The following is a 22,330-nucleotide window of genomic DNA, read 5'->3' as shown; positions in this document are numbered from 1 at the left end:
TTTGGACTTCCCATACCACAGAACTGTGAGAAATAAGTTTCTGTTCTTATAAATAACCCTGTATGTGATACTATATTACAGCAGCAAAAATGAAGTAAGACACTTCCATTTTCTTTCTGCAGTGGTCAGGATTAATCCCAGGGTCTCATGCATGCTACCACTGAGCTATACTCCAAACCCTATTTGGTGTTTGGATATTTTATTATTACTCTTTATAATTTTAGTTCCCCCTTGAAACTTACAAGATTGGCTTTTATCACCTGAATATATGTCATTGTTTTATCATCTCTTAATGATATGTCCCAAGCTAGAGTCCCTGTGTGTCTGATTCTGTCAACTGTTTTAAAATTTTATCTTCATGATGTTTTGTTTCCATATGAACCTGGCTATCTTTGATTTTATAGTGAAAATCGCATTAATTACTTCTACCTGGAAATAATTTTGGTCATATTATGTTTTCTTCCTCAAGAATAGATATAGGCGGCTGAGGCGGCCGCCGTGGCGGTGGCGGCGGCAGCGGTGGCGGCCCAGCGCTGAGGAGAGGCCGGGGCCGGCCCGGGGGCCTGGAGGGCGCGAGAGGCGGAGGCCGGGCTGCCTTCGCGCGCCGCACCAGCGGAGGGGAAGAGGCGGACGCGAGCGAGCCCCGCCCGGCCGCTTGGAAGGTGGGGGAGGCTCAGCTCACCTCCCGCCCTCAGGCCGCCCTGCTGGCCCTGCAGCCGCCGCCGCTGCCTCCGCCTCGGGCTTCAACCCCGGGTCCGGCGGTCCTGGCCGGGGAGGCGGGGCGGCGTGCGCGCCAGGAGTCGCCGGAGATGGCGCGAGGACACTGCAGCAGCTTTGCCGCGGCGGCGGCTGGCAGCGGCGAGATCGTGCAGCTGAACGTGGGGGGGACCGGAATTAATATAGAAATTGAATTCATAAATATGAAATGCACAGATTTAGTACCTCAAGACAAACTCTTATGTGGATTCCAGATTCTTTTTTTTTCCAGTTTATTGAGTGGAAGAATTTCAACACTTCGAGATGAAACTGGTGCTGTATTTATTGATAGAGATCCAGCAGCATTTGCACCCATTTTGAATTTTCTTCGGACAAAAGAACTAGACTTAAGGGGAGTAAGTATTAATGTTCTTAGGCATGAAGCAGAATTTTATGGAATCACTCCATTAGTAAGAAGGCTTCTCCTATGTGAAGAATTGGAGCGTTCATCTTGTGGCAGTGTCCTTTTTCATGGTTACTTGCCTCCACCAGGCATTCCTAGTCGTAAAATAAACAACACAGCTAGATCTTCTATTGATTCTCGGAATGGACTAAATTCTGCAGAAGGTGAAGCCCGAGGAAATGGTACTCAGCCTGTTCTTTCTGGAACTGGAGAAGAGACTGTTAGACTGGGATTTCCTGTGGATCCACGAAAGGTGCTAATAGTCACTGGCCATCACAAATGGATTGTAGCTGCATATGCTCATTTTGCTGTGTGTTACAGAATCAAAGAATCTTCAGGATGGCAACAAGTGTTTACAAGCCCGTATTTAGACTGGACTATTGAACGAGTGGCTCTAAATGCAAAAGTGGTTGGAGGTCCACATGGAGACAAAGACAAAATGGTTGCTGTTGCCTGGGAGAGCAGCATCATCTTGTGGAGTGTTCAGGATGGGGGAAGTGGAAGTGAAATTGGAGTGTTCAGCCTTGGTGTTCCTGTAGATGCCCTCTTCTTTATTGGTAACCAGTTGGTGGCCACGAGTCACACAGGGAAAGTAGGAGTGTGGAATGCTGTCACTCAGCACTGGCAGGTTCAAGATGTTGTTCCTATAACCAGTTATGACACTGCTGGGTCATTCCTTCTACTGGGATGTAACAATGGATCAATATATTACATAGATATGCAGAAGTTCCCTTTGCGAATGAAGGATGATGATCTTCTTGTTACTGAACTCTATCATGATCCTTCAAATGATGCTATTACTGCTCTGAGTGTTTACCTCACACCCAAAACAAGTGTCAGTGGTAACTGGATTGAGATTGCATATGGTACAAGTTCTGGAGCAGTTCGTGTGATTGTACAGCACCCAGAGACAGTTGGGTCAGGCCCTCAGCTTTTTCAAACTTTCACAGTTCACCGAAGCCCTGTTACAAAAATCATGCTGTCAGAGAAGCATCTTGTATCAGTCTGTGCAGATAATAATCATGTGTGCACATGGACAGTAACACGTTTCAGAGGAATGATCTCTACTCAGCCAGGTTCCACTCCTTTAGCATCATTCAAGATACTGTCTCTGGAGGAGACAGAAAGTCATGGTAGCTATTCCTCTGGAAATGACATAGGGCCTTTTGGAGAGCGAGATGATCAACAGGTGTTTATCCAGAAAGTTGTTCCCATCACTAACAAACTATTTGTAAGACTCTCATCTACTGGGAAAAGAATCTGTGAGATCCAAGCTGTTGACTGTACTACAATATCCTCATTTACAGTGAGAGAATGTGAGGGATCCAGTAGGATGGGCTCAAGGCCAAGGTGTTACTTGTTCACAGGCCATACAAATGGCAGCATTCAAATGTGGGATCTGACCACTGCTATGGCTATGGTTAATAAAAGTGAAGATAAGGATGTAGGTGGTCCAACCGAAGAAGAACTACTCAAATTACTAGATCAGTGTGATCTCAGCACATCTCGCTGTGCTACGCCCAACATCAGTCCAGCAACTTCTGTAGTTCAGCATAGCCGCTTTCGAGAATCAAATTCTAGCCTTCAGCTTCAGCACCATGAAACCATTCATGAAGCAGCTACTTATGGTTCCATGAGGCCTTACAGAGAGAGTCCTTTGTTAGCAAGGGCAAGAAGGACTGAGAGCTTTCATAGTTACAGAGACTTCCAGACTATTAATTTAAACAGAAATGTAGAAAGAGCTGTTCCTGAAAATGGTAACTTGGGTCCAATACAAGCTGAAGTGAAGGGAGCAACAGGGGAATGTAATATATTAGAGAGAAAGTCTCCTGGAGCAGAAATAAAAAGTTTGAAAGAATTGGATAGTGGATTAGAAATGCACAAAACAGCTGAAGTTTTTTCTGAACCCAAGAAGAGGGCATCAGAAGATGAAAATGAAAATAAAGTGGAGTTACGGAAGAAAGGAGGATTTGAAGGGGGAGGATTCCTTGGAAGAAAGAAAGTTCCCTATCTGGCATCATCACCAAGTACTTCTGATGGAGGAACTGACTCGCCTGGTACTGCATCTCCTTCTCCTACAAAGACCACTCCATCTCCTCGGCATAAAAAAAGTGATTCTTCAGGTCAAGAATACAGTTTGTGAAAACTCACCAAAATGAATGGTAGTTTTGTTAAATTAAGAGGAAAATTAAATTTTCCTGGATTTCAGTTAGTTTTTACAGTGAGACTTTACAAGATAAAATTGGACATCATTTATTATCTTTTTAACAGAATTACCTGGAATAAGGAGATAAAGTAATCATATCTCTTGACATTTTGGAAGTTTTTTTAGTTTTACAAACACATTTAACAGATTATTTGTAAAACAGTATTTGTTTTAATGTTTAGCTACTCCATTGGTTTTGTTATCATAGTACCACATCTTAATAGGATGGTGTCCATATGGATGAATATCCTCTGGAGCATGGGAACCAACAGACTGCATTCCTAATCTTGATTGTGCCTGAGACTTGTCTTGCAATGTTACCTTAAGTGAATGACAATTCTTTTTGAAAGTTGGTCTCCCAAACCTAATTGTGTTTTCAGTGTGTTTATCAGGTATTTGATGAGGTGCTACGTTTGTGAGAAAATATCATGTAATTAAAAAACACTATTAATGTTGAGTACAAGATTCCACTGTGTAGTAAGACTTCTAGGATTTTTTCTTTTTTTAAATTGTGGGTCATTTTCTGATTCTCACTGTTGGGAGTTCTTAAATCTTAGCATGCATCACCAATATTCAATGCAAAAAGTCCATGTGAATTGTCTTTCAAGTTGGAGCAATTGTCTGTCTTGGAAAAGACGAGATAAAAATAATAAATTAGGCAAAGCTTTGAGTGCCCAGAAGGGAAAACTCAGTTGCTCATTTAACCTTGTTTTAGGAGCCACCTTTTAGTATTAATAATCAAAATAACTTAAATGTAGGTCATTTTGTTAAACTTCTGAGATTGTAGATTGGGGTTTTTGGTTGTTGTAAAAATGTTATTTTGAATATATTTTCAATTGTTAGAGAAAAAAATTTTGTAAAATTTTTTTTCATTTAATTGGAATGATTTTCAAGTTTCTGCAAATGGAGTAAGTGTAAATTTAAACCATTAAGCATTTATTGGTGAATAATGTATATATTCCCATTCCAAGAAATATAATGAGTAAAGTTGAAATAAATTCTTTAAATTTTACTATATTACCAATGGTTTCACAAAAATTCTCTTGTATTTATTTATCAATTGAATCAAATAAAAAAGATTTAGACATAATGAAAAAAAAAAAGAATAGATATAAATTGGCTTCTTCCAGGCATCTTGGGGCACTGATAATCTTGAGCAACTTAGTTCATTTCAGGCTTAAAATATCTTGTATGAGAACTCGATTGTCTATACTTTACATGTAGTCTTTGAGTGTAGCCCTTCAACTTGCTAACCAAAAATAAGTGGTTGCTTATTAAGATCCCATGACCAGCAAACTCAGAATTCTGACTTCTTATTTTTAATTTTTACTTATTTTATGTATTTATTAGTACATTGTGGTTATTCATAATATTGGGTTTCATTTTGACATAATCTTACAAGCATGGAATATAATTTGCTCCACTTCAGTCCCCAGTACTTCTCTCTACCCCTTCTGTTTCCCTTCCTTTACTCTATTGGTCTTCCTTCTATTTATTTATAGTTTTTTAAAATTAGTGCCTTATAGATATACAAAAAGGTGAAATTCACTTTGTTTATCCAGTTCTGGGAGACTTTCAAAGTGCATCTCAGCCTTTGTTCCTGTCTTATATGTAAACAATTCAGAGCAAAAATGTCCAAAAAGCTGAATTTACCTTATGAATTTCTGTCCACTTCAGAATCTCTGCATGTTAATTCTTCATGAACTTATCAGTCATTAGATGCTTTAGTCATTTTAAAATATCTTCAGCAGTTTGGCTGTTTAAAAATACCAACTCTGTTTTATAGGTAATAGAATTCTTCTATTGAGTTTATTTTAAAATATGATTATTATATTTTTCATTTCTAGGCATTATATAGGTTATTTTTTCAGATATACTGTGCCATTTTTAATGAGTTCCTACAGACACTTTTAATTTTGTGTAATTTTTATTATTTATTTATTTTTGAGATGGGGTCGTACTATGTTGCCCAGGCTATCTCAAACTCCTGAGTTAAGGCCTCATAATATGACCTGTACTCTTGCCTCAGCCTGCAGAGTACAACCTGGGACTACAGGTTTGTGCCACTGTGTTTGGTTTATGCTTGTGTAATTTTTATAAATATGGTAAACTTAGTTTTCTTGGTAATATATGTGTAATAATTCCAACATAGTGCTCTGTAACTTTCAAGAGTACAAATTATAATAAATTAAAATAGAATTAATTTCTGAATGTGAGTGTAGGTGAATTTGGATATTTTTAAAAAATATTTTTTTAGATGTTGATAGACCTTTATTTTATTAATTTATTTATATATGGTACTGAGAATTGAACCCAGTGCTTCACACATGCTAGGCAAGTGCTCTACCACTGAGCCACAACTCCAGCCATTAATCTGAATATTTTGAAGTGAATTATTCAGGAACATGAAGCTAATTTTCTGCAATTTAGCAAATAATAAAACCTCCAAAAATGATGTCTATTAAAGTAACTGCCTTATTTCAATGATTTTGCTTTTGTGCATAATGTTTTACATTCCTAAAGAAAAAAGAAAATACATTTTTATACAGAAATATTTTAATATATTTTTATATATGGAAAACAGAAAGACCTTTTCAGTTCTAATTCAACCATATGATTCTTTTGTTACTAATAAATGAGTTGCCTCTTTTTTCCCTGAGATAATTTAGTTCTTCTCTGCTCTCCACAGGCTAAGAATATAAAATACTTCATTTCCATTTTCTTTTTCTCTCCTTTATCTATGCAATACTTGGAATACTTCCATTTTACCTTCAAATTTTAGATTTGTTGAGCATATTTTATACTAAAGATAATATTTAGAATTTTTATTTTGGTATATTCTTTCTGTTTCTTGAGGAGTTTTTGATATCAGTTATATCCTGTCAGTTTATCATTTTATCTCTCTGTCCACCCAACCATCCATGAATCTGTTCTTTCACATATACTTCAGGTTCTTTGCTCATGAGTGTTTCAATCTTTCCCCATTTTCTAATTTCTTTCTTTATTGTTTAAGTGAAATATTTTCTAATGTTCTTTTTGTAATACATTTGAAGTATGTGTCACTGAGTTCTCACATACTTTTAAAAAATAACTTTACTCTGAAAGGTTAATGATACATTTGCTGGGTATAAGATTTTTGGGTTATCATTCTTTTCTTTTGGTAGTCTTTATATGCTATTCTAGTATTCTAGTATTTTCTGGCTCTTAGTATTGCAGATGAGGAGTCTAATGATAGTTTCTTTGAATAGGTATTTTAAAAACTTGAAATTGTTCCTTCTTATACAATCATGCATGCCTTTAATTTTCTTTCACTATGCTCGTATCTTCTCATATCAAGTATTGTTTTTAAAATATCTGAGCGTATATATATATTTTTAAGTGGTATTTATTTACAAATATTTTTGCCCTGGATATCCAAGAGGGTTTTTTCTTGATATTTTCATTAATGTCATGTAGATTTATGAAAATATATCTTGATTTTGATTATTCTGGGTTAGTTTTCTCCAATAGGTACATAATACATTTTCTGCAATATGCAGTTTCAAATTTAATTTTCTTAAAAAGTTTGCCTAGATTATAGATTTTAGTCCTTAGGGACTCCGATTATATGTGTATCAGATGCGCTACCTTTCTTTCATAGTTAACAGTTCTAAATTCTACTTAGATCTTTTTATAAAAGATTTTAATTTTCCTTGTTTTCATCTTATATTTCTTTTAAGGCATTATCCACAGTGTTTATTAGCTGTTGGGTTCCTTCTAGTTTACTTTTTACTTCTGAAAAAGTTTTCCTTTTTAAAAAAATTTTTACTACATTTTCTCATCCTTCTCATATCTATTTTTTTTTTTTTTAGTTTTAAGTCTTTTGTCTTTAATTAATTTTGAGTTGATTTTTGTATATGGCAGAAGAGTTTAATTTCATTTTATTTTATTTTATTTTATTTTATTTTTTTTTATTGTAAACAAATGGGATACATGTTGTTTCTCTGTTTGTACATGGCGTAAAGGCATACCATTTGTGTAATCATAAATTTACATAGAGCAATGTTGTTTGATTCATTCTGTTATTTTTTTCCCTTTCCCCCACCCCTCCCACCCCTCTTTACCCTCTATACAGTAGATCCTTCCTCCATACTTGCCCCCCTCCCTAACCCTAACTCTAACCCTTCCCTCCCCCCCGTTATGTGTCATCCTCCACTTATCAGCGATATCATTCGTCCTTTGGCTTTTTGAGATCGGCCTATCTCACTTAGCATGATATTCTCCAATTTCATCCATTTGCCTGCAAATGTCATAATTTTATCATTCTTTATGGCTGAGTAATATTCCATTGTATATATATACCACAGTTTCTTTATCCACTCATCAATTGAAGGGCATCTAGGTTGGTTCCACAGTCTGGCTATTGTGAATTGAGTAGCTATGAACATTGATGTGGCTGTATCTCTGTAGTATGCTGATTTTAAGTCCTTTGGGTATAGGCCAAGGAGTGGGATAGCTGGGTCAAATGGTGGTTCCATTCCAAGTTTTCTAAGGAATCTCCACACTGCTTTCCATAGTGGCTGCACTAATTTGCAGTCCCACCAGCAGTGTATGAGTGTACCTTTCTCCCCACATCCTCGCCAACACCTGTTGTTGCTCGTATTCTTGATAATCGCCATTCTAATTGGGGTGAGATGGAATCTTAGGGTGGTTTTGATTTGCATTTCTCTTATTACTAGAGATGTTGAACATTTTTCCATATGTTTGTTGATTGCTTGTAGATCTTCTTCTGTGAAGTGTCTATTCATTTCCTTAGCCCATTTGTTGACTGGACTATTTGAATTCTTGGAGTAGAGTTTTTTGAGTTCTTTATAGATTCTGGAGATTAGTGCTCTATCTGAAGTATGATTGGCAAAGATATTCTCCCACTCTGTAGGCTCTTTCTTCGCATTGCTGATAGTTTCCTTTGCTGAGAGAAAGCTTTTTAGTTTGAATCTATCCCAGTGGTTGATTCTAGCTTTTATTTCTTGTGCTATGGGAGTCCTGTTAAGGAAGTCTGGTCCTAGCCCAACAAGGTGAAGATTTGGACCTACTTTTTCTTCTATAATCTGCAGGGTCTCTGGTCTGATTCCGAGGTCCTTAATCCATTTTGAGTTTAGTTTCGTGCATGGTGAGAGATATGGGTTTAGTTTCATTCTGTTGCATATGGATTTCCAATTCTCCCAGCACCATTTGTTGAAGAGGCTATCTTTTCTCCATTGCATATTTTTGGCCCCTTTGTCTAGTATGGGAAAATTGTATTTATTTGGGTTTGTGTCTGTATCCTCTATTCTGTACCATTGATCTACCTGTTTATTTTGGTGCCAATACCATGCCGTTTTTGTTACTATTGCTTTGTAGTATACTTAAAGTTCTGGTATTGCGATACCCCCTGTTTCACTCTCCCAGGCTAAGGATTGCTTTAGCTATTCTGGGTTTCTTATTCTTCCAGATGAATTTCATAATTGCTTGCTCTATTTCTGTAAGGTACGTCATTGGGATTTTAATTGGAATTGCATTGAATTTGTATAGCACTTTAGGTAGTATGGCCATTTTGACAATATTAATTCTTCCTATCTAAGAACATGGAAGATCTTTCCATCTTCTAAGGTGTTCTTTAATTTCTTTCTTTAGTGTTGTATAGTTCTCATTGTAGAGGTCTTTCACCTCTTTTGTGAGATTGATTCCCAAGTATTTTATTTTTTTCGAGGCTATTGTGAATGGGGTAGTTTTCCTAATTTCTCTTTCTGAAGATTCATCACTTATGTATAAAAATGCGTTGGATTTATGGGCATTGATCTTGTAACCTGCTACTTTACTGAAATCACTTATGAGTTCTAAGAGTTTTCTGGTGGAATTTCCAGGTTCCTCTAAATATATAATCATGTCATCAGCGAACAGGGATAGTTTGAGTTCTTCTTTTCCAATTCGTATTCCTTTAATTTCTTTGGTTTGTCTAATTGCTCTGGCCAGAGTCTCAAGAACGATGTTGAATAGAAGTGGTGAAAGAGGGCATCCCTGCCTTGTTCCAGTTTTTAGGGGGAATGCTTTCAGTTTTTCACCATTTAGAATGATATTGGCCATGGGCTTAGCATAAATGGCCTTTACAATATTAAGGAATGTTCCCACTATCCCTATTTTTTCTAGTGTTTTGAGCATGAAGGGGTGCTGTATTTTATCAAATGCTTTTTCTGCATCTATTGAAATAATCATGTGATTCTTGACTTTAAGTCTATTAATATGGTGAATTACGTTTATTGATTTCCTGATGTTGAACCAACCTTGCATCCCTGGGATGAAACCCACTTGATCATGGTGCACTATCTTTTTTTTTTTGTTTGTTTGTTTTTGTTTTTTTGTTTTGTTTTGTTTTTTTTTTATTGTAAACAAATGGGATACATGTTGTTTCTCTGTTTGTACATGGCGTAAAGGCATACCATTTGTGTAATCATAAATTTACATAGAGCAATGTTGTTTGATTCATTCTGTTATTTTTTTCCCTTCCCCCACCCCTCCCACCCCTCTTTACCCTCTATACAGTAGTTCCTTCCTCCATATTTGCCCCCCTCCCTAACCCTAACTCTAACCCTTCCCTCCCCCCCATTATGTGTCAACCTCCACTTATTAGCGATATCATTCGTCCTTTGGCTTTTTGAGATTGGCTTATCTCACTTAGCATGATATTCTCCAATTTCATCCATTTGCCTGCAAATGTCATAATTTTATCATTCTTTATGGCTGAGTAATATTCCATAGTATATATATACCACAGTTTCTTTATCCACTCATCAATTGAAGGGCATCTAGGTTGGTTCCACAGTCTGGCTATTGTGAATTGAGCAGCTATGAACATTGATGTGGCTGTATTTCTGTAGTATGCAGATTTTAAGTCCTTTGGGTATAGGCCAAGGAGTGGGATAGCTGGGTCAAATGGTGGTTCCATTCCAAGTTTTCTAAGGAATCTCCACACTGCTTTCCATAGCGGCTGCACTAATTTGCAGCCCCACCAGCAGTGTATGAGTGTACCTTTCTCCCCACATCCTCGCCAACACCTGTTGTTGCTCGTATTCTTGATAATCGCCATTCTAATTGGGGTGAGATGGAACCTTAGGGTGGTTTTGATTTGCATTTCTCTTATTACTAGAGATGTTGAACATTTTTCCATATGTTTGTTGATTGCTTGTAGATCTTCTTCTGTGAAGTGTCTATTCATTTCCTTAGCCCATTTGTTGACTGGACTATTTGAATTCTTGGAGTAGAGTTTTTTGAGTTCTTTATAGATTCTGGAGATTAGTGCTCTATCTGAAGTATGATTGGCAAAGATATTCTCCCACTCTGTAGGCTCTTTCTTCGCATTGCTGATAGTTTCCTTTGCTGAGAGAAAGCTTTTTAGTTTGAATCTATCCCAGTGGTTGATTCTAGCTTTTATTTCTTGTGCTATGGGAGTCCTGTTAAGGAAGTCTGGTCCTAGACCAACAAGGTGAAGATTTGGACCTACTTTTTCTTCTATAATCTGCAGGGTCTCTGGTCTGATTCCGAGGTCCTTAATCCATTTTGAGTTTAGTTTCGTGCATGGTGAGAGATATGGGTTTAGTTTCATTCTGTTGCATATGGATTTCCAATTCTCCCAGCACCATTTGTTGAAGAGGCTATCTTTTCTCCATTGCATATTTTTGGCCCCTTTGTCTAGTATGAGAAAATTGTATTTATTTGGGTTTGTGTCCGTGTCCTCTATTCTGTACCATTGATCTACCTTTCTATTTTGGTACCAATACCATGCCGTTTTTGTTACTATTGCTTTGTAGTAGAGTTGAAGATCTGGTATTGCAATACCCCCTGTTTCACTCTTCCTGCTAAGGATTGCTTTAGCTATTCTGGGTTTCTTATTCTTCCAGATGAATTTCATAATTGCCTGCTCTATTTCTGTAAGGTACGTCATTGGGATTTTAATTGGAATTGCATTGAATTTGTATAGCACTTTAGGTAGTATGGCCATTTTGACAATATTAATTCTTCCTATCCAAGAACATGGAAGATCTTTCCATCTTCTAAGGTGTTCTTTAATTTCTTTCTTTAGTGTTGTATAGTTCTCATTGTAGAGGTCTTTCACCTCTTGTGAGATTGATTCCCAAGTATTTTATTTTTTTCGAAGCTATTGTGAATGGGGTAGTTTTCCTAATTTCTCTTTCTGAAGATTCATCACTTATGTATAAAAATGCGTTGAATTTATGGGCATTGATCTTGTAACCTGCTACTTTACTGAAATCACTTATGAGTTCTAAGAGTTTTCTGGTGGAATTTCCAGGTTCCTCTAAATATATAATCATGTCATCAGCGAACAGGGATAGTTTGAGTTCTTCTTTTCCAATTCGTATTCCTTTAATTTCTTTGGTTTGTCTAATTGCTCTGGCCAGAGTCTCAAGAACGATGTTGAATAGAAGTGGTGAAAGAGGGCATCCCTGCCTTGTTCTAGTTTTTAGGGGGAATGCTTTCAGTTTTTCACCATTTAGAATGATATTAGCCAGGGCTTAGCATAAATGGCCTTTACAATATTAAGGAATGTTCCCACTATCCCTATTTTTTCTAGTGTTTTGAGCATGAAGGGGTGCTGTATTTTATCAAATGCTTTTTCTGCATCTATTGAAATAATCATGTGATTCTTGACTTTAAGTCTATTAATATGGTGAATTACGTTTATTGATTTCCTGATGTTGAACCAACCTTGCATCCCTGGGATGAAACCCACTTGATCATGGTGCACTATCTTTTTAATATGTTTTTGTATGCGATTTGCTAAAATTTTGTTGAGAATTTTTGCGTCGATGTTCATTAAGGATATTGGTCTGAAATTTTCTTTCCTTGATGAGTCTCTGTCTGGTTTAGGTATCAGTGTGATATTGGCTTCATAGAATGAGTTTGGGAGGGTTCCCTCCTCTTCTATTTTATGGAATACTTTGAGAAGTATTGGAATGAGCTCTTCCTTAAAGGTTTTGTAGAACTCGGCTGAGAACCCATCTGGTCCCGGACTTTTCTTTGTTGGTAGGCTTTTGATGACTTCTTCTATTTCAGTACTTGAAATTGGTCTATTTAAATTGTTTATGTCCTCCTCATTCAGTTTAGGCAATTCATATGTCTCTAGAAACCTGTTGATGTCTTCGAAATTTTCTATTTTGTTGGAGTATAGATTTTCAAAATAGCTTCTAATTATGTTTTGTATTTCCATCCTGTCTGTTGTGATATTTCCTTGTTCATTCCGAATTTTAGTGATTTGGGTTTTCTCTCGTCTTCTCTTTGTTAGTGTGGCTAAAGGTTTATCAATTTTGTTTATTTTTTCGAAGAACCAACTATTTATTTTGTCAATTTTTTGTATTGTTTCTTTTGTTTCAATTTCATTGATTTCAGCTCTGAGTTTAACTATTTCCTGTCTTCTACTACTTTTGGTGCTGTTCTGTTCTTCTTTTTCTAAGGCTTTGAGCTGTAGTGTTAGGTTGTTTATTTGTTGAGTTTTACTTCTTTTATTAAATGCGCTCCATGAAATAAATTTCCCTCTAAGTACTGCTTTCATAGTGTCCCAGAGATTTTGATATGATGTTTCTTTGTTCTCATTTACCTCTAAGAATTTTTTATTTCCTTCCTAATATCTTCTGTTATCCATTCATCATATAATAGCATATTGTTTAATCTCCGGATGTTGGAATAGTTTCTGTGTTTTACTCTTTCATTTATTTCTAACTTCAATCCAGTATGATCTGATAGAATACATGCTAGTGTCTCTATCTTCTTGTATTTGCTAACATTAGCTTTGTGGCATAATATATGGTCTATTTTAGAGAAGGATCCATGTGCTGCTGAGAAGAAAGTGTATTCACTCTTGGTTGGATGGAATATTCTATAAATGTCCGTTAAGTCTAAATTATTGATTGTGTTGTTGAGATCTATGGTTTCTTTGTTCAATTTTTGTCTGGAAGATCTGTCCAGTGGTGAGAGCGGCGTGTTAAAATCACCTAGTATTATTGTGTTGTGGTCTATTTGGTTTCTGAAATTGAGAAGGATTTGTTTGACATACATAGATGAGCCACTGTTTGGGGCATAGATGTTTATGATTGTTATATCTTGCTGATTTATGCTTCCCTTAAGCAGTATGAAATGACCTTCTTTATCCCTTCTGACTAACTTTGGCTTGAAGTCCACATTATCGGAAATGAGGATGGATACTCCAGCTTTTTTGCTGAGTCCATGTGCATGGTATGTTTTTCCCCATCCTTTCACCTTTAATCTATGGGTATCTTTTTCTATGAGGTGAGTCTCTTGCAGGCAACATATTGTTGGATTTTTCTTTTTAATCCAGTCTGCCAGTCTATGTCTTTTGATTGATGAATTCAGGCCATTAACATTCAGGGTTATTATAGAGAAATGATTTGGTTTCCCGGTCATTTGGTTCATTTTTAAAATTTTGTTTATTTATTTGTTTGACACAACTTGTTTCCTCCTTTATTTGACAATTCCTTTAGGATAATTCCTCCCTTTGCTGATTTGCTTCTTTGTTTTTCATCTCTTCCTCATGGAATATTTTGTTGAGAATGTTCTGTAATGCTGGCTTTCTTTTTGTAAATTCTTTTAGCTTTTGTTTATCATGGAAGGATTTTATTTCATCGTCAAATTTGAAGGTAAGTTTTGCTGGGTATAAGATTCTTGGTTGGCATCCATTTTCTTTCAGGGCTTGAAAAATGTTGTTCCAGGCCCTTCTAGCTTTTAGGGTCTGGATTGAAAAATCTGCTGATATGCGTATTGGTTTCCCCCTGAATGTAATTTGGTTCTTTTCTCTCACAGCCTTTAAAATTCTGTCTTTATTTTGTATTTTAGGTATTTTCATTATAATGTGCCTTGGTGTGGGTCTGTTGTAATTTTGTGTATTTGGAGTCCTGTAAGCCTCTTGAACTTGATTTTCCATTTCATTCTTCAGATTTGGGAAATTTTCTGATATTATTTCATTGAATAGGTTGTTCATTCCTTTGGCTTGTTTCTCTAGGCCTTCCTCAATCCCAATAATTCTTAAATTTGGCCTTTTCATGATATCCCATAGTTCTTGTAGATTCTGTTCATGATTTCTTACCATCTTCTCTGTTTGTTCAGCTTTGTTTTCAAGGTTAAATATTTTGTCTTCAATGTCTGAGGTTCTGTCTTCCAGGTGTTCTATCCTATTGGATATGCTTTCTATGGAGTTCTTAATTTGGTTTATTGTTTCCTTCATGTCAAGGATTTCTGTTTGGTTTTTTTTCAATATCTCTAACTCTTTATTGAAATGATCTTTTGCTTCCTGTATTTGCTCTTTTAACTGTCGATTGGTGCGATCAATCAATGCTTGCATTTGCTCTTTCATCTCATCATTCAATGCTTGCATTTGCTCTTTCATCTCCTTGTTTGCTTCTCTGATCATTTTAATTATGTACATTCTGAACTCCTTTTCTGTCATTTCTTGTGCCATGCTGTCATTGGGTTTTATTGATGTAACATCTAGATTTGTTTGCAGCATTTTCTTTCCTTGTTTTCTCATGTTGTTCAGATATCAGTGGACCGCTGAGATATTGCAGATTTCCTCTGTTGATTTACAATGACCCTGAAGATTTCTATATAAATCCCCTCTTAGCCTTCAGTAGGCTGAAGTCTTGGAGGAGGTTGATAATGCGGTGCTCCACAAGGAAGCTGCCTCTCTAGGAGTGGTGGCCTTCAGGTGGGGTATATTCCCTGCTAGTGGGCAGAGGTGCCTCCACTTGTTGACCAATGGTCATCCAAAGGGGACCTAGGCTGTGGGCTGAGGCAAGGCCTGTTTGGGCCTGTGTCTCTGGTTTTACCGTCCTTGTGGGGAAACCTCACCAGGCAGGGAAGACTCACCCAGTGGGGAGGTCTCGCTGGTCAGTTTCCTCCTAGAGGTTCCCCTCAATTTACAGCTACTGCCTGGGCTGGGCTGCCTTCCTCTGCAAAGTTTCCAGGGGCCCGGCCCTACCTCCTGGGCCTGGGAGCCTCACCCTTCGCAGATGAATCTCCTTAGGCTGCCCCTCCTCAGAGAATTTGCCCATAGGCCTGGAACCTTCGCTCCGCCCTAAGCCTGTCTCTGTGCGGCTCTTCCACCCAGAAGCCTCCTAGATCCTGGGACCCTGTTCTGCACCTAATCAGCCTGGCTGCGTGGCCCCTCCTCTGAGCAGCCACCTGTGGCCCCGAACAATCGCTCTGAGTCCCAGAGACCCGCCACAGGCCTCTTCCTCCAGACAGCCGCCCAGTATGCCGGTGCGGTCACTAGGAGTCCAAGAAACTCACTTCGTGCCTCCTCCTCCCACCAACCACCCGTAGCCCGGGGCAATCAATCACTCCGAGTCGAAGTGACCCTCCCCGTTCCTCCTCCTTCTCCAGATAACCCCCCGGGTGTTCAGGAGCAGTCCCTCTGAGTGGCTCTGAATCCACGTGACCCGCTGCACGGGTCCTCTGGGCACCGCCCGGAGCTCTGGTGTGGCCCCTCAAGACCAAGCGTCCCACCACGCTTCTCCTCCAGGCAGCCCCCCTGTGTTCAGGAGCTGTCACTTTAAGACCAAACAACTCACCACTCGCCTTCTCCTCTGAGCAGCCGCCTGGAGCGCTAATGCAGTCACTGCGAGTCCAAAGGACCCGCCGCGCTCCTTCTCCTCCTTCTCCTACTCCTCCGGGCAGGCCCCGGGGTTCAGAAGTGGTCAGAGTCCAAACAGCTCGCCACGCAGCCCCTTCTCTGGCAACCGCCTGTAGCTCCCGCGTAGTCACCCGAATCCAAGCGGCCGCTCCTCTTCCTCCTTGTCCTCAGGGCAGGCCCCGGTGTTCAGAAGCGTCGTTCTGATTCCAAACAGCTCGCCGCGCGGCTTCTCCTCTGGCAACCGCCTGCAGCTCTGGTGCAGTCTCTCCGAATCCAAGTGGCCACGCTCCTCTCCTCCTCCTCAGGGCAGGCCCCGGTGTCCTGAGTCCACACAGTTCTCCCCGCCACTCCTCCCCCGGGCAGCCGCCGGAGCCCCAGTGGCTGCTCCGAGTCCCAGCGCTGTGCCGAGCGGCCTCCTCTACGGCACTCCAGCGGGGGGAGGGGCGTCTCGCCGGCAGTTCTACTTCACAAAGTTTCCTGCGTTCTGGGACCCCCGTCCCATCCGGGATGCCCCCCCAGGGGGTGAGAGTCACCCGGCTACTTTGAGTTGGTCCCAAACGTCTCAATATCTCCTCTCTTGAATCCTGAGTTCTGGAGCAACACGTAATGCAGCCACCCTCTAGGCCGCCATCTTGAAAAACCTTATCTTTACTTTTTGAAAGACATCTTGGTTGCTTCCAGTTTTTGTCAATTATGAATAAAGCTGATATAAACATTTATGTGTGGGCTTTGTTTTCTCACTTCCCCACCTTTTTTTTTTTTTCGATACTGGGAATTAAACCCAGGGTTGCTTAACCACTGAGCCACATCCCCAGCCTTTTAAAAATTGTTTTATTTTGAGACAGAGTCTTACTAAGTTGCTTAGGACCTTGCTAAGTTGCTGAGGCTGGCATAAACTTGCAATCCTCTTATTTCTGTCTCCCAAACTGGTGGGATTACAGGTGTGCACCACTGCATCAGGCTATGTGCAGGTTTTCATTTGGACCTGTTTTTATTTATTTATTTTTATTGTAAACAAATGGGATACATGTTGTTTCTGTTTGTACATGGAGTAACAGCATACCATTTGCATAATCATACATTTACATAGGGTAATGATGTTTGATTCATTCTGTTATTTTTTCCTTCCCCCCACCCCTCCCACCTCTCTTTTCCCTCTCTACAGTCCCTCCTTCCTCCATTCTTGTCCCCCTCCCACCCCCAATTATGTGTCATCATCCACTTATCAGTGAGATCATTCGTCCTTTGGATTTTTGAGATTGGCTTATCTCACTTAACATGATATTCTCCAATTTCATCCATTTGCCTGCAAATGCCATAATTTTATTATTATTTATAGCTGAGTAATATTCCATTGTGTATATATATATATATACACAATATATATATACAATGTGTATATATATATATATACAATATATATATACAATGTGTATATATATATATATCACAGTTTCTTTATCCATTCATCAATTGAAGGGCATCTAGGTTGGTTCCACAGTCTGGCTATTGTGAATTGAGCAGCTATGAACATTGATGTGGCTGTATCTCTGTAGTAAGCTGATTTTAGGTTCTTGGACCTGTTTTCAACTCAATTGTTTAAATACTTAGGAGTGCAATTGCTCAGTCTTATGGTGAGACCACGTTTAGTTCTGTAAGAAACTACCACTCTTCCAGTGTGGGTGTATCACTTTTTATTCCTTCAATTCCAGCAATAAGTGAGAGTTCTTGTTGATCTGTAATTTCTGTCAGCATTAGATATTGTCAGTTTTTTAAATTTGAGGTACTCTAATAGGTATAGTCATCATCTTACTCTTGATTTAATTTTCAATTCTTTATTTTTATATGATCTTTTCATATGCTTGTTTGACACCTATATATCTTCTTTGGTGAGTTCTATTCAGATCTATTGCCCATTTTAAAATTAGATCATTTTCTTATTGAGTTTTTAGAGTTATTTGTCTTTTATCAGATACATGTTTTACATGTATTTTATCATATTTTATCCCAGTTTGTGGCTTGCATTTTCATTCACAAGCAAAAAATTTTAAGTTTTAATAAACTCAAACTTAGCAGATTTTTTTTCTTTCAAGGATCTTGCCTTTCATATTTAAAAACTCACTGTCAGAACTGAGGGTGTGGCCCAGTGGTAGACTGCTTAGTTAGCATGCACAAGGCCCTGGGTTCAACATCCAGCACTGCAAAAAATAATGAATAATTGATGCACAAATAAACAAACAAATAAATAAATAAAATTTGGTGCTCAAATTGTTTCAGTTCTGGCCATTAGGAGCTCTTAGCTGACCCCTTGCTCTTGGTACTTTCTCATTTGGGGCACTACAAGATGCTTAAGGCTCATCTTGTGTATTTCTTGTTCCAGTCCTGGACTCAGTCATTTCTACAAGGAGCTTTTATTCAAAGTGGTATTAGAAATCAAGATCTGAATATGAGGTGTACCCACTGTTCCTATTGTACTGTTGCTTCTAGGCTCTCTCAACTGACAGGAAATGTAATTTGTATATACCACTGTGTACATATACACATATCCACAAATATTTCTTTTTGTAGCTATCTATATCTATATTAAGATAAATATGAGTTATAGTGATATCTTAACTCTAATTCATTACCACATGGATCGTTCCAGCCTCTTCTACATGCTGTTCTATACCTTTCCGTTCCAACATTTGTCATCAACTCCTATTTGTCCGCCATTTACTTGTTTGATTAATTTACTTAATTGTTTGATTTCATGTACAGTGGTTTCAGAATGTTGACCTGTACTTCTGTGATAACAACTTTATTAACTGTACTACAAAAAAGTTCCTTCTTCCTTTAGTCTTATAAATTCCATTTGTTTTCAGAGTTACTTGGGTCAGAACCTTATTACTCAACTTCCTTCATGGAGGTTATTTCATATATTTGTAATTTTTTTGGTGGTGCTGGGGATTGAACCCAGGGCCTTGTGTATGCTAGGCAAGCACTCTGCCAACTGAGCTATATCCCCAGCCCATAATTTTTATTTTAAAATTTTTATTTTATTGGTTATTTTAGTTATACATGACATTAGAATTCATTTTGACATAATTATACAAGAATGGAATATATCTTATTCTAATTCAGACCCCAGTACCTCTCCTTCCCCTTCCTTTTCTCCTCCCCCGATCCCTTTCCTCTATTGATATTTCTGCCATTTACCCATAGTTATTTTTATTAATTAATGTCTTGTGGATGTGCTCCATGGTGAGATTCATTGTGGTATATTCATATATGAACACAGGAAAGTTATGTCGAATTCATTCCACTCTCTTTCCTATTCCCATTCCCCCCTTTCCCCTTCATTCCCCTTTGTCTAATCCACTGAACTTCTATTCCCCCCTGCATTTTGGGTTAGCTTCCGTACATCAGAGAAAACAATCAACCCTTGGGTTTGGGGATTGGCTTATTTCTCTTAGCATAATAGTCTCCAGATCCATCCATTTACCAGCAAATGTCATAAAGCCATTTTTATTTATGGCTGAGTAATATTCCATTGTGTATATATACGACATTTTCTTTTCCATTCATCTGTTGAAGGACACCTGGTTGACTCCATAGCTTAGCTATTGTGAATTGTGCTGCTATAAACATTGATGTGGCTGCATTACTATAGTATGCTTATTTAGAATTCTTTGGCTATATACTGAAGAGTGGGATGACTGGGTCAAATGGTAATTTCACTCCTGTTTTTTGAGGAATCTCCATATTTCTTTTCAGAGTGGTTGCACCAGTTTGCAGTTCCACCAATAATGTATGAGTATACCCCTTTGCCCGCATCCTTGCCAACATTTATTGTTACTTATATTCTTGATCATTGCCATTCTGATTGGAGTGAGGTAAAACATTTTTCATTTATTTGTTAGCCATTCAAATGGCTATTTAATGAGTAATGTCTGTTTAGTTCCTTTGTCCATTTATTGATTGGGTTATGTAATATATTTAGATTATTTCTTTCACATTCTGCATTCCATTCCAAGATGTCATAAATATTAAAATTTATTCTTTGTGCTATCAAGTACTATAAGTTTCAAAAAATCCTAATGTCTTGTGTTCACAATTACAGCATCATGAAGAATAGTTTCACTTTGTGCTTCACCTATTCAATCTTCCTCTCCCCTACTCCACCTTGAACCCTTGGCAAAACCTTTATAGTTTTGCTTTTCCAGTAATTGGGAATCTAATAGTGGGTAACTTTTCCATTCTTCTTTTTCTTAGCAATTACACTTAAGATGTATCCATTGCTTTTGTGTCTTGACAGAGCATTTGTTTTTGTTGATGAATAATATTCATTATATATACATATCACAGTTTGTTTATTCATTTGCATGTTAATGAATATATCAGTTGCTTCCAGTCTTTGTTGACCAAGAATAAATCTACCATAAATGTTCATTTACATCTATACACTTTTTATTTTCTTCTCCTTTCATACTGCTTCAGTGAGTACTTCTAGAACAATGATGGATAGAGGATAACCTTACTTTATTCCCAATCTTTGGGAAAACTATTCAGCTTCTTACCTTAAGTAAGATGTTAGCTATTTTTTTTTTTTTTAGATATTCTTCATCAAATTGAGATTGTTCCCTTCTATTCCCATTCACTGAGAATTTTATCATGAATTGTTGTTGGCTCCTATCAGGTACTTTGTTTGCATTAAATTGATTGATCATATTATTTTTCTCCTTGTTTTGTTAATTTGGCAATTAATTTTGGTAATTAATTTGGTAATTAATTAATTTTGAAATGTTCAGCCAGCCTTTTATATTGGGAATAAATCTTACTGTTTTGTGATAGACAATTTTTAATACATTAGTGGATTCAATTTGCTAATGTTTTCTTGAGAAATTTTTATATTTTTAGTTGTATAGCTTTAGTTGTCTGATTGCTGCTGTAACAAAATACCACACATTTGGTGGCTTTAAGTAATACAAATACCTTCCAGATCTGCCCTGCCTAGAGACTCACTCTGTTGCTTCTTTGACTGACAAGCAAGGGACGTTTTTCTAATTAAAAACAACAAAGCTCTTTCAGGAAAATTTGGAAAACAGAAAAATTTTAAGTAGCTAAGTAAAAGCAATTTACCTATGGTACCTATGACCTGGAGGAATACATGACATTTTTAAAAATAATTTTTGCCTGAGTTTTCTGTCAGTTTAATATTTTGAGACAAGCTAACCGGCCTTTCTTCAGAGTGACACTACCAAAAAATCTCCTCCCACCCCTTTTGCCTCAGATCCTCTCCCTTTAGGTTATAGAGAAGAAGCAGGAGTGCCAAGTGTATCTTCTCAGCTCCTGATGGAGATGGGCCTCCCCTCTACAACAAATGACTTCTAACACTGACTTCTTAAATAGCGGACACACCAAAGGCTTTGCTGGGGCTGGAAGTCCTAGGAAATGGAAATAGTAGTGTTAATCTGTTTCTTGCAATACATAGGTTGTAGTCACTCGGACTCACACATTTTAGGTACAGTTAATTTCTAGCACAGAAATGACAGAATAAGTCATCCAAAGGCATAGATGCCTTTGAATCAGAACAAAGAATTTCACATTTAAACTAGGATGAAAAGGGGGAAGAAAATCCCACTGAACATATGATCTAACTTTGAGCTGGGAGTGTTGCTCAGGGTGGAATACTTACCTAACATGCTTGAGGACCTGGGTTCAATCCAATGTGCCACAAAAAACAGAAAGATTACATGCTAAATTTACACTAAATTTCAAAAAAGAACCTCACATTTTATTTAAGGGCTACAACAAATACATAGGCTTACATTTCCCTGTTTTTGAATAAAATAGTCCTTTAATAAGTTTAGTGCTATTGAGATTATCAATTTTTGTAGTAATTTAGGTCTCCAAAGAATTGATCCATATCATCTAAATTAAAAATTTGTGGGCATAGAGTTGTTCATAAAATTATTTTACTGTCTGTTCAAAGGATCAGTAGTGATTAACTCCTTCATTTCTCATATCACTAATTTGTGTCTTCTTTCTTTTTTTTCTTGGTTCGTTTGCCTAAAAGTTTATCAATTTTACTGATATTTTCAAAGAACCAACTTTTGGAGAATTCCTTTTATTTTTTGGAGACTCCTTTTATTATTATTGATTTCTTCAGTTGTTTCTCTTTTTAATTTCATTGATTTCTACTCTATTTTTTGTCATTTCTTTTCTTTTAACCTTTGGTTTCAAAGATTATTCTTTTTCTTAGCTTCCTGAGATAGAGAATTATCTTACTGATTTTAGACTTTCTTTT

The 22,330-nt window shown here is 37.6% G+C and overlaps 1 protein-coding gene and 1 pseudogene across 2 annotated transcripts in view; both read left to right on the top strand.

Annotated features, from left to right (window-relative positions):
* The window catches only part of LOC306664320 (uncharacterized protein), a 241,121-nt gene that overhangs the window by 93,055 nt on the left and 125,736 nt on the right, over positions 1-22,330 (top strand). The window lies entirely within an intron of this gene.
* Positions 489-4,385, top strand: LOC306663796 (BTB/POZ domain-containing protein KCTD3-like; annotated as a pseudogene). Its single transcript has one exon. The product of its transcript is annotated as a BTB/POZ domain-containing protein KCTD3-like (transcript).

The sequence above is a fragment of the Sciurus vulgaris genome (assembly GCF_902686455.1).
Source record: "Sciurus vulgaris genome assembly, chromosome: 6".
Lineage (NCBI taxonomy): Eukaryota > Metazoa > Chordata > Mammalia > Rodentia > Sciuridae > Sciurus > Sciurus vulgaris.
This window is presented reverse-complemented; position numbering and strand designations above follow the sequence as displayed.